At 43.8% G+C, this 13,378-nt stretch overlaps 1 non-coding gene across 1 annotated transcript; it reads left to right on the top strand.

The window, feature by feature from the left end:
- Positions 1-6,434: 6,434 nt before the first annotated feature.
- Positions 6,435-6,540, top strand: LOC144456124 (U6 spliceosomal RNA). Its single transcript, XR_013485025.1, has one exon. It is a non-coding gene; the product is annotated as a U6 spliceosomal RNA (small nuclear RNA).
- Positions 6,541-13,378: the final 6,838 nt, after the last annotated feature.

Raw genomic sequence — 13,378 nt, 5'->3', positions numbered from 1 at the left:
TATTCATGTGTGAAGTAATTCTGCTTATAGCTTTCCATTATCCTCACCCTGAACGCTTGAGAAATGAGCTTGTTCTCTGAAGCAGTGTTGCCCCGGGTCATTCTGTCTCTTATCATGGCATGGTATGGAGTGTTTGATGGTTGAGATGAAGATGGCTGGGCTCTGAGAAAACCGATCTGATGAGGGCAATCAGAAGGAAAAGAAGCTAGAGACAGTGATAACTTCTTAGGATACTATCAGAACAGTGCAGGTCAGAAGTCATGAGATCCTGAACCGAGGTATTGAAAGTGGGAATTGAGAGACAGAGGGATACATTCAGGGGAATAGCCTCTATTTATACACTAACAGCTTTATACATCACCCAGCCCATACAATATAAACTTCTTAGCAGAGACCTCCTAAAGAAATTCCTAGTGCAAAGGAGTAATTTTTATTCTAACACAGTTCCTGGCATATAGTGGATAATAATAGCAATGACAATAACAACAATTAATAGAGCGCTTTGACATTTGCAAAACACTTAGTGTAAATTATCTAATTTGATCCCCCACAACCACCCTGGGAGGTAGATACTATTATTCTTCCCATTATACAGATGAGAAAACTAAAGCTGAGAAAGATAAAGTGATTTGCCCACGCTGCTAGAGCAGTGAGGTAATGCTGGACTTGAAGTCAGGAAGACTTGAGTTCAAATCCTTACTCAGACTCTTACTAGCTGTTGTGACGCTGGTCAAGTCAGTTTCCTCATCTGTAAAATGGGGATAAAATGAGATCATCATGGGCTTTAAAGTGCTACAGCTATTATTAATAAGTAGAATTCAAAAGCTTTTCCTGTATCTGAATCTAGCATGACTGGGCCACCCACGTGATCAATTCTCATTGATTGATTTCAGGTACCAGGGAAGGATTGAAGGGGACATATTTGAATACAAGGTGGTATATGAGATGCTTTAAACCACCCTCACATGCAGCTACCTACCTTGTGCAGTAAGATAGTGCAATGAATAGAATGCTGGCCTTGCAGTCAGGAAGAATTGGGTTTGGATATTGACTGTACTGCTTCTGAGCTGTGTGATCTTGGGTAAGTCATTTAACCTCTCTCAGCCTCAGTTTCCAAGTCTGAAAAAATAATGATAATAATAGTCCCTCTCTCATGAAGTTGTTGTAAGGATCGAGGGAGAAGTACTCCTTTTCTTTCTTTATCATTATTTTCACTCTGCCTATCTATAGACTTTGGCCTTAATTTCTTCTAACGATAACATGCCAAGAATAGCATCTTATAGATTTCTCTTTCTCCATTGGGTGAAAAGAAGGGAGTAGCCTCAGAAAATGTCTATTCAATAATCAACATGTCAGGATTCAAAGAAGCCAACCTACTTAGAGTGACCAGATTCCTAGTTGTTATTATTTTTGACCATGAGATAAAAAAGCAAAATTTATCATAACACTCAGTTCTTTGATCCTTAGAACGGCAACCAGGTCCTCTCAAGCCAACTCCAGTCGGTCAACAGAATGCAGATGGTATAGAGGATAATCAACCAATGAATCAATGGCATATAGTAGATAATCAATCAATAAGTCAATGGTATATAGTGGGTTAGATAATCAATAAATTGAAGGTATATAGTGGATAATCAATAAATTGGTGGTATATAATGGATAATCAATCAATAAACATTTATTAAGCACCTGCTATGGACTAGGAACTCTGCTGAGCAATGGGGATACAAAAAGACAGAAGACAGCCCTAAAGTAGGACTGAATTTGAAGGAAGAAGCCCTGAGTTCAAATCATGCCTCATTTGCTTTTTAGATGTATGACCCTGGGCAAGTCCCTTACTTTGACTCAGTTTCCTCATCAGGAAAATGAAGATAATAATAGTGTCTGCCTCCCAGATTTATTGTGAGGATCAAATAAGATCCTATAAAGGATGGAAGGAAAGAAGAATTTATTAAGTACCGTGTGCTGAGAACTTCACAAATATTAGCTCATTTGGTCCTCACAACAACCTTGGGAGGTAGGGACTCTTATCATGCCCATTTTAGAGTTGAGGAAAGTAAGGCAAATAGAGATTAAGCAACTTACCCAGAGCAACTGTCCAAGGCCAGATTTGGACTTTATTCTTCCTAATGCTAGGTCAAGAGCTCTATCAATTGGGCTATATTGGGCTAAATGAATGTTGGCTATTATTATGTGCCTGGCACAGCACACCACCCCACTCCCTACTCTTTGTATCCTCTTCAGTAAAGAGTTAGCCCCAGGCCAGCAGGTCTCCTATGCTTGTTCCAATGCTGGGCTCCTCTCAGCCCCCAAAGCTCATTCCATCCTCTTGAGCTGGGCTAGGGCAGAACCATAGGTGACCACCACCAAAGGTCAGGCAGCCAATCCACAGAAGTGAGCATGTGCAGAGTACAGGGTAGAGAGATGTATTTAGATTTAGGGAGACTTGGGTTTGATATTCACCTCAGGCTCCTCCATGAGTCACTCTGATCCTCAGTTTTCTCATCATTAAAATGGAGCTAATACCACCATCTACCTCACAGGGTTACCATGATGGCCCAAAGAGTTCTGATGTATGCAGTCTTTTGTCAGTTCTAAAGTGGATAAATAATAAACAACAGCCACTGTCATTGTGGTTGAGGTCATAGCCAAGGACCAGGAGGCTTGAGAACCAGAAGAACACTGACAGAACCTTAGAGACAGTGTGAGGGTAATAATTGCAATAATTGACATTTGTGGAATGTTTTATTATTACAAGTCACTTTCACACCAATTATCTCATTTGAACCTCCTAGCAGCCCTGTAAGGTAGGTACTAGAGATCATTTTTTCTTCCTCTTGCCTCTCTTTGTACCCCTAGCGCTTAGCATACTACCTGGCACACAGTAAGTGATTAATAAATGATTATTAACTGACCAACACATTTTATGGATAAAGAAACTAAGATTCATAGAATTTAAGCAATTTGTACATAATCAAAGACCTAATAAATTAAAGGTTGGATTTGAACCCAGGCCTACTTGACTCCAAGGCTCATATTCTTAGCCACAATGCTTGCAAGTTTGGCAACAGGAGGAAAGGGGTGATCCCATCCCAAAGCAAATATGTAAGTATGGGGCCTGTGTTTAAAGTGTAAGCATCTGAGGAAGTTTCATATTAGAGCAAGAGTATTGGGCTTGCAGTTAGAAGACTGGGTTTGGAGACCCTTAGTAACTTTATGACCACAGACATTTCACTCTTAGTGCCTCAGTTTACTCATGTGTGGAATGGGAATAATAACATAGTTACTAACACTGGACTTTTTTTGAGGCTCCCATGAGATATTAATTATGTAAAAGTGCCTTGTGACATAAGCGGATAGGTACTGGACCCATGACTTCATTGGTACACAGAACTCCAGCAGGAGGAAATATCTGTCCCAGTACAGTTCGGTGCCTTTTCTGCAACTTCAAATACCATCAAATTGCCTGGGGTCACTGAGAAGATAAGTGACTTAACCATTACAAACCTGGGGCTTCCCCCTTGGAGATTAGCTCTCTACCCATGGCACCAAAATACTTCTCCCAAGGAGAGAATCTTCTGCTGATGACCCATCAGGCTCCTTGGAAGACCCTGAGCTTCTGAAGTCAAAGCCAGCAAGGCACAAGATCTGAAAGCCCTTTGAGCAGGGGTCCAATATGGCAGCTGGATATCTGTTTTCCCAAGACCAGGCTGACCACAGGCTTTCTCATGACTCTGAAGACCCTTGACCAAGCTGGGGGGATTCATTTTCCCAAAGATAGGCATAGGCTGGGGGTGAAAATAGAGTCAAAGTGGAGTTCCAAGCAGTCCTTGAGGACAGATTACCTGAGGAGAGCAGGGAGATTTCAATTCAATAAATATTCCTAAGTACATACTATGTGTGAAGCTCTGAGCTAGACTCTGAAGAACTTTATTAGGGGGTGAAGGGGTCCACAGCTGTGATTTCATTAACATGGAGAGCTCCAGGAGAAGAAACATGCTCTAACAATGGACCTGGACCTCAGCCCTGCAACTCGGAGTCTCACCAAGCAAAGAGGTGACTCGCCCAGGGTCACACAGCCAAGTACATGTCAGAAGGGAGACTTGAACCCAAGTCTTCTTGAAGCCAAAGCCAGCTATCTCTGCACACTGCCTGGTGGGTGACCCTGGGCAAAGCCCTTCACCACTGAGTGGTAGTCACTCAGTTCAGGATACAAAGACAAAACAGAGAGCTGTCATTGGGAGGCTTACATTCCACTAAGTTGTCCGAACAAAGTCATTTGAGGAGGGGGAGAGCATTCATCATTGGCAGAACCAGAGAAGACTTAATGGAGGTGCTAAACTGTGGAGAGCATTGAGGAAACGGGTCTTTGTGGACCCTCTGTGCTCTGTCCTGTCTCTAGAAGACCTGGCTTCAGAGCTTGGATCTGGCGCTTCCTACCTGTGTGACTTGGGACAAGTCACTTAACCTCTGGGGTCCTTGAGTCAGTTTACCGAGGCAGGCAAAGGGGTCAAACCAAATGACCTTGGAAGTCCAAGAACCTTAGAAGTCATCTAGTTCAACCCCCTCATTTTACAGATGAGGAAACTGAGTCATAGAATGCTCAAGTGATTTTTAAAATGTCTGGACCGAATCTTTCTTTTTCTGTCCTCCTCTACATGTGTAAATATTCATTTTATTTAGCATCTGTCAAGTTCAAAATTTAAAACAAACATCTACGGTCCTACATCTATGTCCCAATGGTGACCATAGAGCTCCCCCAAGCTCTCTGTGAGGGAACTAACAGAACCAGGGTCCCTAGCCAGTGGTGTTACAACCTAGCCAGAAGGGAACTAGATTGACCGTGGAAGAGAGAAGCTTACATCTATCAAAGATCATTGAAGACCAACTGGGAATCCAAAGCCTGATTGAACTGGGTGGTTTTGTTCTGGGGAATTAGTGTGAGTGTCTGAGAGAAGGTGAAGTTAGCACACAGTGGGCCTCACCTGAAATCCCCCCATCCCTCAAGGGCCACTAGCACCCTATACTTTGGCCAGTCCAGCATGTCTCTTCTGGACAGAAGGGCTGGCCCCAGAATATTCCTTCTTTTGGCGGCTCAAAGCCCAAAGACAAGCCAGACCCCAGGCTCCTAATTACACTTGACATTCACTGCATTCAGCTCAGCAAGTTTTTGTTTGAAGCTGATATAGTTCCAAAAAAGTGACAGGCCCCATTAGGTCTCCTTGAAGTTGAGGGGCACAGGAAGTCCAAGGGCCCCCTCATTCCCATGCATCGTGGGAGATGCATGCAGCAGTCAGAACCTTGGCACTGCTCCCAGGGCTTGTATTTTATATCAGTCCTACAATTGTCTGGTTAATTGGTCTCTGCAATGGCATGACAGTCACCAGTGAAAATGGCATTCCTTGAGTCTAGGCTGTGCCTTCACTAGCACCCCCACCCCCAGTGCAGGAAGCCTTCCCCCATTATCCTTGTTTCCAGCAACCCCTGCAGCAATGATGTCCAGAAGGACAAATGGACTTGGCCAAACAAGGTTGGAGCTTGAGGCCTGTCTCTGACACCTCTAGGCTGTGTGACCTGGACAAGTCCTTTCACCTTTCCAAGCCTAAATTTCCATATCTTTAAAAAAGGGATTAATACTACCTTTACTACCACCTCCAGTGGAGGGTTGGAAATTAGAAAGTTCCATAAAATGTAAGCATTTATTATTGATTTTTAGAGTCATCCAGCATGAGGTAGTGGCAAAGAATGGGTTGGGCCTGGGAGGCCTGAGTTTGAAATATGGCTCAGCCATTTATTAACTGTGTGAAACTCACTTCAGCCCTATGATCCATTCTAATTAGCACCTTTGATGGCTGCTCTATGTTCTGCTGAGGTTCAAATATCAGGACATTGGCAGCTTGGACACTTGTTAAGTTCCTGGTTCCTGTTCTGTGAATATCTAATGGTGAGCTCTTTATAATTAGCTTCTCTTGTGAAGGTTTTGTTTTTATTTAGATTTGGATCCTCACTGCTTAGTATAGTGCCTGGCACATAGTAGGTGCTTAATGAATATTGATTGATTGATTGTGGGAATAAATTACCTGCTAGATAGCTGATTAATATTATACATTAGATAGGTAGAGAGATACATAGATAGAGATATGTATATATTACTTCTTTTGAGGGGAACTCCTAGATTCATAATCCACAATGAAATTTAAAATCATCTTTGAGACCAGCAAGAGTGAGTTAATAAGCTAATAAGTGTGAGAGAAAAAAGCCCCTCTCACCAGAAGTAGCACCGCCCCCCCCCAAGACTGAACCCAGTCCAAAATGCGTGCCTAGTTATGGAACAGGCAGAGGGGATGATCTCAGCCCTCATGGGCTTAGCTGAGTGCCTCCCCAATGTTAGAACAATGAAAAAAGCAAAGTCTTTAAAAAGAGAGTGCCCTAATGCTCTCTTTGGCAGTACATAAACTAAACATTGGAATGATGCAGAGAAGATTGGCATGACCCCTGCCCAAGGATGACACGCAAATTTGTGAAGCGTTCCATATTTTTTTCACTAATAAAAAAAAGAGAGAGTGCCCTAGAACTGGGGTCATGGGACCTGGGTTCAAATCCTTCCTGCTGACATTACCTGTAGGACTATGGACAAGTCATTCAACTTCCTTGAGCTTCAGACTCCTCAGCTCTAAAATGAACGAGTCAGCCTCGATGGTCTTAAAGGTCCTTTCCAACAATGAACTTTAATCCCGTGGTCCTCCCACCCGGTGATGGTCCTTCCCACCCTATGGTCTTTCTGGACCATCGCAGTCCTTCCTACCCCATGGTCCTTCCAACTTATGGCTGTCCTTCCCACTCTATGGTCATTCCAACCTGTAATGGTCCTTCCTACCCTATGAACCACGATGCTATGAGTTCCAAGAGATGTAGGATTATCATGTCAAAGGATGAGAGAAGCCCAAGACAACTTTCCAATGCCAGCCTGTTCACTTGTAGCTCATAGTATCACAGAATCGTTCTTCCTGTTTTTCCTTTCTGTATATCCCCGGAACTCAGTAGAGTATCCAGCACATAACCAGTCCCTCACAAGTACTTATTAACTGGCTGCCTGAAGGGAAAAGGAATGAATAAATGAATGGATGAATGAATGAATGAATGAATGAATGAATGGGCACTTGGGTGAGGCACTGGATAGAATGCTAGACCTGGAGTCTGGAAGACTTGAGTTCAAATCCAATCATAGACACTGACTAGGTTGTGTTACCCTGGGTAAGTCACTTCACCTCTCTCTGACTCCGTTTCCTCAACTGTGAAATGGAGGAAATAACAGCACCTACTCTGTAGGGTTGTTGTGAAGATCAAATGAGATATTTGCAAAGCACTTAGCACAGTGCCTGGCACGTAGTAGGTGCTATATACTTAGTCCCTCCCTTTCTTACTATGTGTCATGCACTCTACTAAATGCTAGGAATGCAAATAGAAAAAAAATATCTCAGGGAACTCAGGTTTTAAGTGAGGGATGCAACACACATAGCAGACTTCAGGTTTAGGGAGAAGGGCAAAGCCCAGAGATTCTAAGAGACCAGAGGTACTTTGGGTATATCAGGTCCCCTGCCCTGTAGGGCAAGAAGCCTGAGCAGCAAAGCTTACGACCCACGGGAAGAGGAGAGTGGATCCAAGTGTTAGGTTTGAGGGTTCTGATTTCCTCCCATAGGAGTGAGGGTGAGGGTAGTCAGTATTAGGCCAAGAGGGTGAAAGGGAAGGAGGCTTTGGGGTGGTGTCTGGGTAACAAGGGCAGGGAAAGAGAAGGCTTCCTGCTTGGCACAGATCTGGCAGGGGCCATTCAGGAGCCCCTGGGGGACGAGTGGTCAGCCCATCCTCTGAACATAGAGAGGAGAAAGTAGTGAGTGATTCAAATTGTCTTCAGCACTGGCCAGGTTAACAAATGGATTCTGGGAGCCCAAGCACGACCAGGTTTCCTGAGGGGCTCCTCAGGCAACATGCTCTGCCCTCTCCTCTCTGCCCATCCATCAACGGTGATTTGAAAGGCAGTGTTGCATTGCGATTATCTAGCCAATCTTTGAGTCAGGAAGCTCTGGGCTCAAGTCTCTGATAGAGATTGGCTGTCTGATCCAAGCCAAATCATTTAACCTCCTGGCGCCCTCAGATAATTCTCTGATTATAAACTGCAGGAGTAGGGAACCCCCCTCTGCCAATGAAATCCCAGGTTAGGACCAAGCAGAATAAAAATAAAGATGTTGATGATGATGATGATGATGTCTCACTTTCTCTAGGGAATCTTCCCAACCCTCATGATCTCAGACTGCTCTGAATGCTTGTGAAGCATTTTAGCCACATGCTGAATACCTTCAGTTCCTTGAGGGTTAGATCCCAGAGCCCTTTCAAAACAGAGTGATCTGAGAGCTCCTGACACCAAATGCTTTGGACAGCTGCCCACAGTCTCCTTTTCTCAGACCTCTTTTAATTCTTGTGAATGTATCAAGGAAAGAAGCTCAATTAGTTGCTAATTGAGTTTTAATATTTCTTTTGATCCTCTGCAACCAAAGAGGGCTGTCCATCTGCCTTGGAAACAGGACAGTGTGCCTGTCTTAATGGGTCTCCAGGCAGTCACCCAGCCACCAGCGAGAAGAGGGGAGGGGAGGAGCTGGAAGGAATGAGGGAATGTTGAAAACAATTTTTTCCCAAACCCTGAAGCATAAACCCAGAGGTTTCCTCTGAGATGCATTTGGCAGTTTATCATGGACTGCTGGTTCTTTTCTCTTATAGAGACATTTATCTCCCACAGTGGCATGACCTGCCTTTTCGATGAAGCCTTTTGGCTCTCGGGCTTTTCACCTCCAAGTGAGCACCCCTTTCTAAAGGCCTGTGAACCATCCCTTTAATGAATATGTTCTAGGCTTTGGCCAGGAGCTGAAGTATAATTGCTGGCATTTAGTTTCATTTAATTCCTTGAATTGAATTGACTCAAAAGGACGTAAAATTTCCTCCCTCCTCTTTACCTATTGGATTCTTTACTAGCCTTTAAAGCCCACAGCCAATGCCTCCTCCTCCAGGGAGCCTCTCCTGATGTCCACCTACCCCCATCCTAATCTTAGACAACTTTCCCTGCTTGAACTTCATCTAGCATCTTGCTTTACCCCCACTGTGATGTACCTTAGCTATCTGTGCTGATGCCATTTCCCCTGACTAGGACAGAGAGGCAGCTAGGTAGGATGGTAGAGAGAGGACAGACTTGGACTAAGGAAGACCTGAGTTCAAATCCTACTAACCTTACTAGCTGTGTGGCCTTGGGCGAGTCATTTACCTCTCTAGGCCTCACTTCTTTCATTTGTAAAGTGAGGATAATCATAGCTCTGATCTCTCTGTATTATTGTAAGGATCAAATGGGATAAGTGCTATCTAAAAACTATGGGGAGGAGGAGAAGGAAGAGGAGGAGGAGAATTCCATGAGGGCAGAGTCCACGTCTTATCTAAACTTTGTGTCTCCCTCAAGATCTAAGGTACTGCTCAGCAGACAGCTAGAGCTACATACGTATTAGTGAATGAATGATGTGTATAACATGTAAACTACATGTATATCCATGTGTGTATAAGTATGTAGGTGTTTACACATATATTTCTACAGGAAGTCAGAAAAAAGGAGACATAAATGAGGGCAGTGGTTACTCTTCCTTGAAGAGGTGGGATCTGAGAAGAATCTTGAAGGACAATTAGTGCTTAGGCAAGGAGACATGGCATGAGCAGAAGGGGAGCTCTGAGAAGGACCATGGCATGTGCAGTGGACAGGGAAAGGGCAGAGTGTGGCAAGCTCTATGGCTTAGGCTTAGGAAGATCTGACCTCCAATCTTACCTTGACACATTAGCTGTGTGACTAAAAGCTATTCACAACCTCTCTGACCCTCAGTTTTTTCCTCTTGAAAATGGGGATAATAATTCCTTTAGCAAAGATGTCACAGAGTGATTTTGAGGGCAGCATGAAATGTTTGCAAGGAGTCATTGGATACTTGAAATGATGCATATGACTGTGTTATGAAAGTTCTTTGGTTGTCAGAGAAATGCCTGAGAGAGGAAAAGGGAGAGGGGGAGGAAGGGAGGGAATGGGGGGAAGGAGGGAGGAAAGGAGGAGGGGAGGGGGAGGGGAGAGACAGAAAGAGACAGACAGAGAAAAAGAGAAAGTGAAAAGGAGAGGGGGAAGGGGGAAGGGAAGGTGAAAGTAGAGAGAGACAGACAGATAGACAGAGAGAAAGGAAGCCAAGAGCCTGTATTTACAATCAGGTGGTCAGGTTCATAAAGTCTATTACACGAAGGAATTAAGATCGGATGATGTAAAGGCCATTTGTACAGAAACAAACAGATCTTGTAAGAAGGCCTTGTCACCAGACAAATAACTGCTCAGTCTGTCTTGCCTGCGTCAATGTATTGGCAAGTCACCTTGGCACGCTCCCCTCCCCCACTAATAAGCATGGGCATGAGGGAATGACTCAGAGCTAGAGCCGACAGAGGACACCCCTTTGCCAGGAAACAGGGCTCCCTTTAAGAAAGGAAGCCCAGAGTGCTGGAGAGGAAATGAGATTTCAAGGGTTCTGGTCCTGGCTCTTCTCTTAATAAGCTGTGTGACCGTAGGAGAGTCACCTAATCTCTATGAAACTCAGTTTCCTCATCTGCAAAAAAGGAAGAATCATCAACTCTGTCTTACCCATCTTACAGGAATACTAAAAGATGAAATGATCTAATCAATGAAAGAGCATGTCCGTTTCCCCCAAAGGGCTCCTTCCTCTGATGCTGAAATCAAATTAAAGGCTCACATTTCTATAGAATTTTGAATTCATTGCAAACAGGATCGTAAATCCAGAGCCAGAAGTAATCTCAAAGGCCACCGAGTCCAAATCCCTCATTGCACAGAAAAGGAAATGGAGGGCAAGAGAGCATCAAACTCGTGATATCAATCACAATTCAAACCCAGGTCCTCTGCTTCTCAGTTCAGCACTCTTACCATTCAATCTCACTCCCTCTTCTGACAAATCAAAAAAACCAAGAGAGACAGAGAGAGACAGAGAGATGGAGACAGAGAGTTAATTTCTGATTAATAGTCAACTTATTAATAAGGTAGCTGGCAATCAATAAAATGATGATCAGTGGTTTCTCTCAGTAACCAAAGACTCCCAGCAGAGACCGGGAGAGCCTTAAATTCCTTTCTCAAAGGGAATGCCCCTGACAAGTGAAAATCACTTGTCTGATGGATGGACATTTAATGAGGAAGATGGCTTAAAGCCTTCAGCTCCGCCTGCTGAGAACATGGTTTGATCATGAGACTCAGCCACCTCTAGCAATCTGGACAGGGGAACTGATCTCCACTCAGACCACTCTGATTGGCTTTCTCCTTCATAACCTGGGACACCCTAAATTCTGATGGAGGTATACAAAGACAGAGGCAAAGACTCTGGCAGACTGGATTCTGTTGGTACACTAAAGTTAGGTTAGGTCTCCTTGTTAGCTGGGGTCCCACCCAAGATCTCCTCAACCAGTCATGTCCTTCAGAAGCTGACTTTAACTAAGCTGGGCCTTAATGAGTAGAGAAAAGAAGAGAAAAACCTGGATTGCAAATTAATAATTGGTCATTAATATGATAGTATGGTAGTAATTTCTCTCACTCTAAATCAAGGCTCTTAATCCAGGATACAGGGATTTTTTTTTTAATGTTGGTAACTATTTCAATAGCATTAGGTTTTCTTGGTAATCACATGTATTTTTATTTTCTGTATCTAGAAACATTGCCCTGAAAAGGGGTCCATAGGCTTCCCCAGACTGCCCAAGGGACCAGGACACATAAAGGGTCAAGACCTCCTGCTCCAAATAGAGCTAGGAGACACCTAAGACTAGTAGGTTCACACCTTTGATTTTACAGATAAGACAAGTGAGGCCCAGAGAGGTGATGTGATCTCAGAAGATGCTTTTCCAATCTGTCATTCTTTAATGTTGTGATAATAATAATAAATGACACAGGTATAGTATTACACATTACCTTTATTTTCTAAAGCACAGGTCTGCCCATGTCTCTCCTGTCCTCTATATTACTTCTGGGACCAGTACAAACTCTTCTAACTTCAAGGCCCTACTTGAGGACATGGACCACTTCGTATGCCCAGTGCCACACATAGTGCCTGGTGCATAGCGGGTGCCCCATCAAAATGAATTGATTGACTATATAGGAATCTCACAACTGCCACGTGATGTGGGCACCATAGGTCTTGTTGGATCCATTTTACATGGGAGGAAGCTGAGGCTTAGCCATGATCACACATCTGGTAACTGTCAAAGGGAGAATTCAAAACTAGGACTTCCTGTCTCTTAGTTCAGCATTCTCTGCCCTGCTATGAGAGCTCTTGATTCTGCACTGGACATCAAAGTCACCATAAGCTGTGTCTCTACAATGGGCTTAGAATCTCCCTCCTGTTGAAATAGCTTGAATTCTGTGTTGGACTCCTAAGGGGGAAAAAATCAAACTCCTTAGCATGTCACTCCACACCCCGCATGATCATGCCCCAGTTGACCTTCTCACTCTTACCTCTGCCCCCTTCCTCCGTGACATGGGCTCTGGATTCCAATCTAGCCCATCCGCCTGTTGTCACATTTACATACCATCCTTATTTCCTGTTTCCAAGCATTTGCCCAAGCTTTTCCTCCACCCATAGAAGCCTTTCTCCCTCTCCTTCACTTAGAATGGCTGCTCACACTTAGATAGTATTTTAAGACCAAAGAGTGCTTTCCTTGAAACGACCCTGGGAGGAAACGCCACAGGGAAGAAAGTGCTGGCTCTGGAATCAGAAAGGCCTAAGTTCAAATCTAACGTGTGTAACTCAGGCGAGTCACTTGATCTCTGCCTGACTCAGTTTTCTGATCTGTAAAATGGGGATATTACCAGCACCTACCTCCCTGGGTTGTTGTGAGGTTCAAATGAGATGGTATTCATAAAGTGCTTTGCAAATCTTAAACTGCCATGTAATGCTGGCTGTAGTGATTATTACTAACTTTCAATCTACTCTCTATTTATCACATAGAAACTAACTTAGGCATGTGTTGTCTCTCATCCACTGAAATGTAATCTCTTTGAAGACAGGCACTGTTTTGTAGGAGGTTTTATATGCCCACACAGCAAGGTAGTACAGTGGATAGAGCGCTGGGCCGGTAGTCCGGAAGACCTGGGTTCAAATAGAGCCTCAGGTGCTTACTAGCTGTGTGACCTGAATAAATCACTTAAACGCCATCTGCCTCAATTTCCTCAACTGCAAAATGAGGATAATAAATAGCACCTAATTCCCAGGGATGTAATGAGGATCAAAGGAGATAATATTTGTAGTAGGTACTATAGAAA

The sequence above is a fragment of the Phascolarctos cinereus genome, unplaced genomic scaffold, assembly GCF_003287225.1.
Source record: "Phascolarctos cinereus isolate Bilbo 61053 unplaced genomic scaffold, phaCin_HiC Scaffold_2;HRSCAF=192, whole genome shotgun sequence".
Classification (NCBI taxonomy): domain Eukaryota; kingdom Metazoa; phylum Chordata; class Mammalia; order Diprotodontia; family Phascolarctidae; genus Phascolarctos; species Phascolarctos cinereus.
The sequence above is the reverse complement of the archived record's forward strand: the minus strand, read 5'-3'. Positions and strand labels throughout refer to the sequence as shown.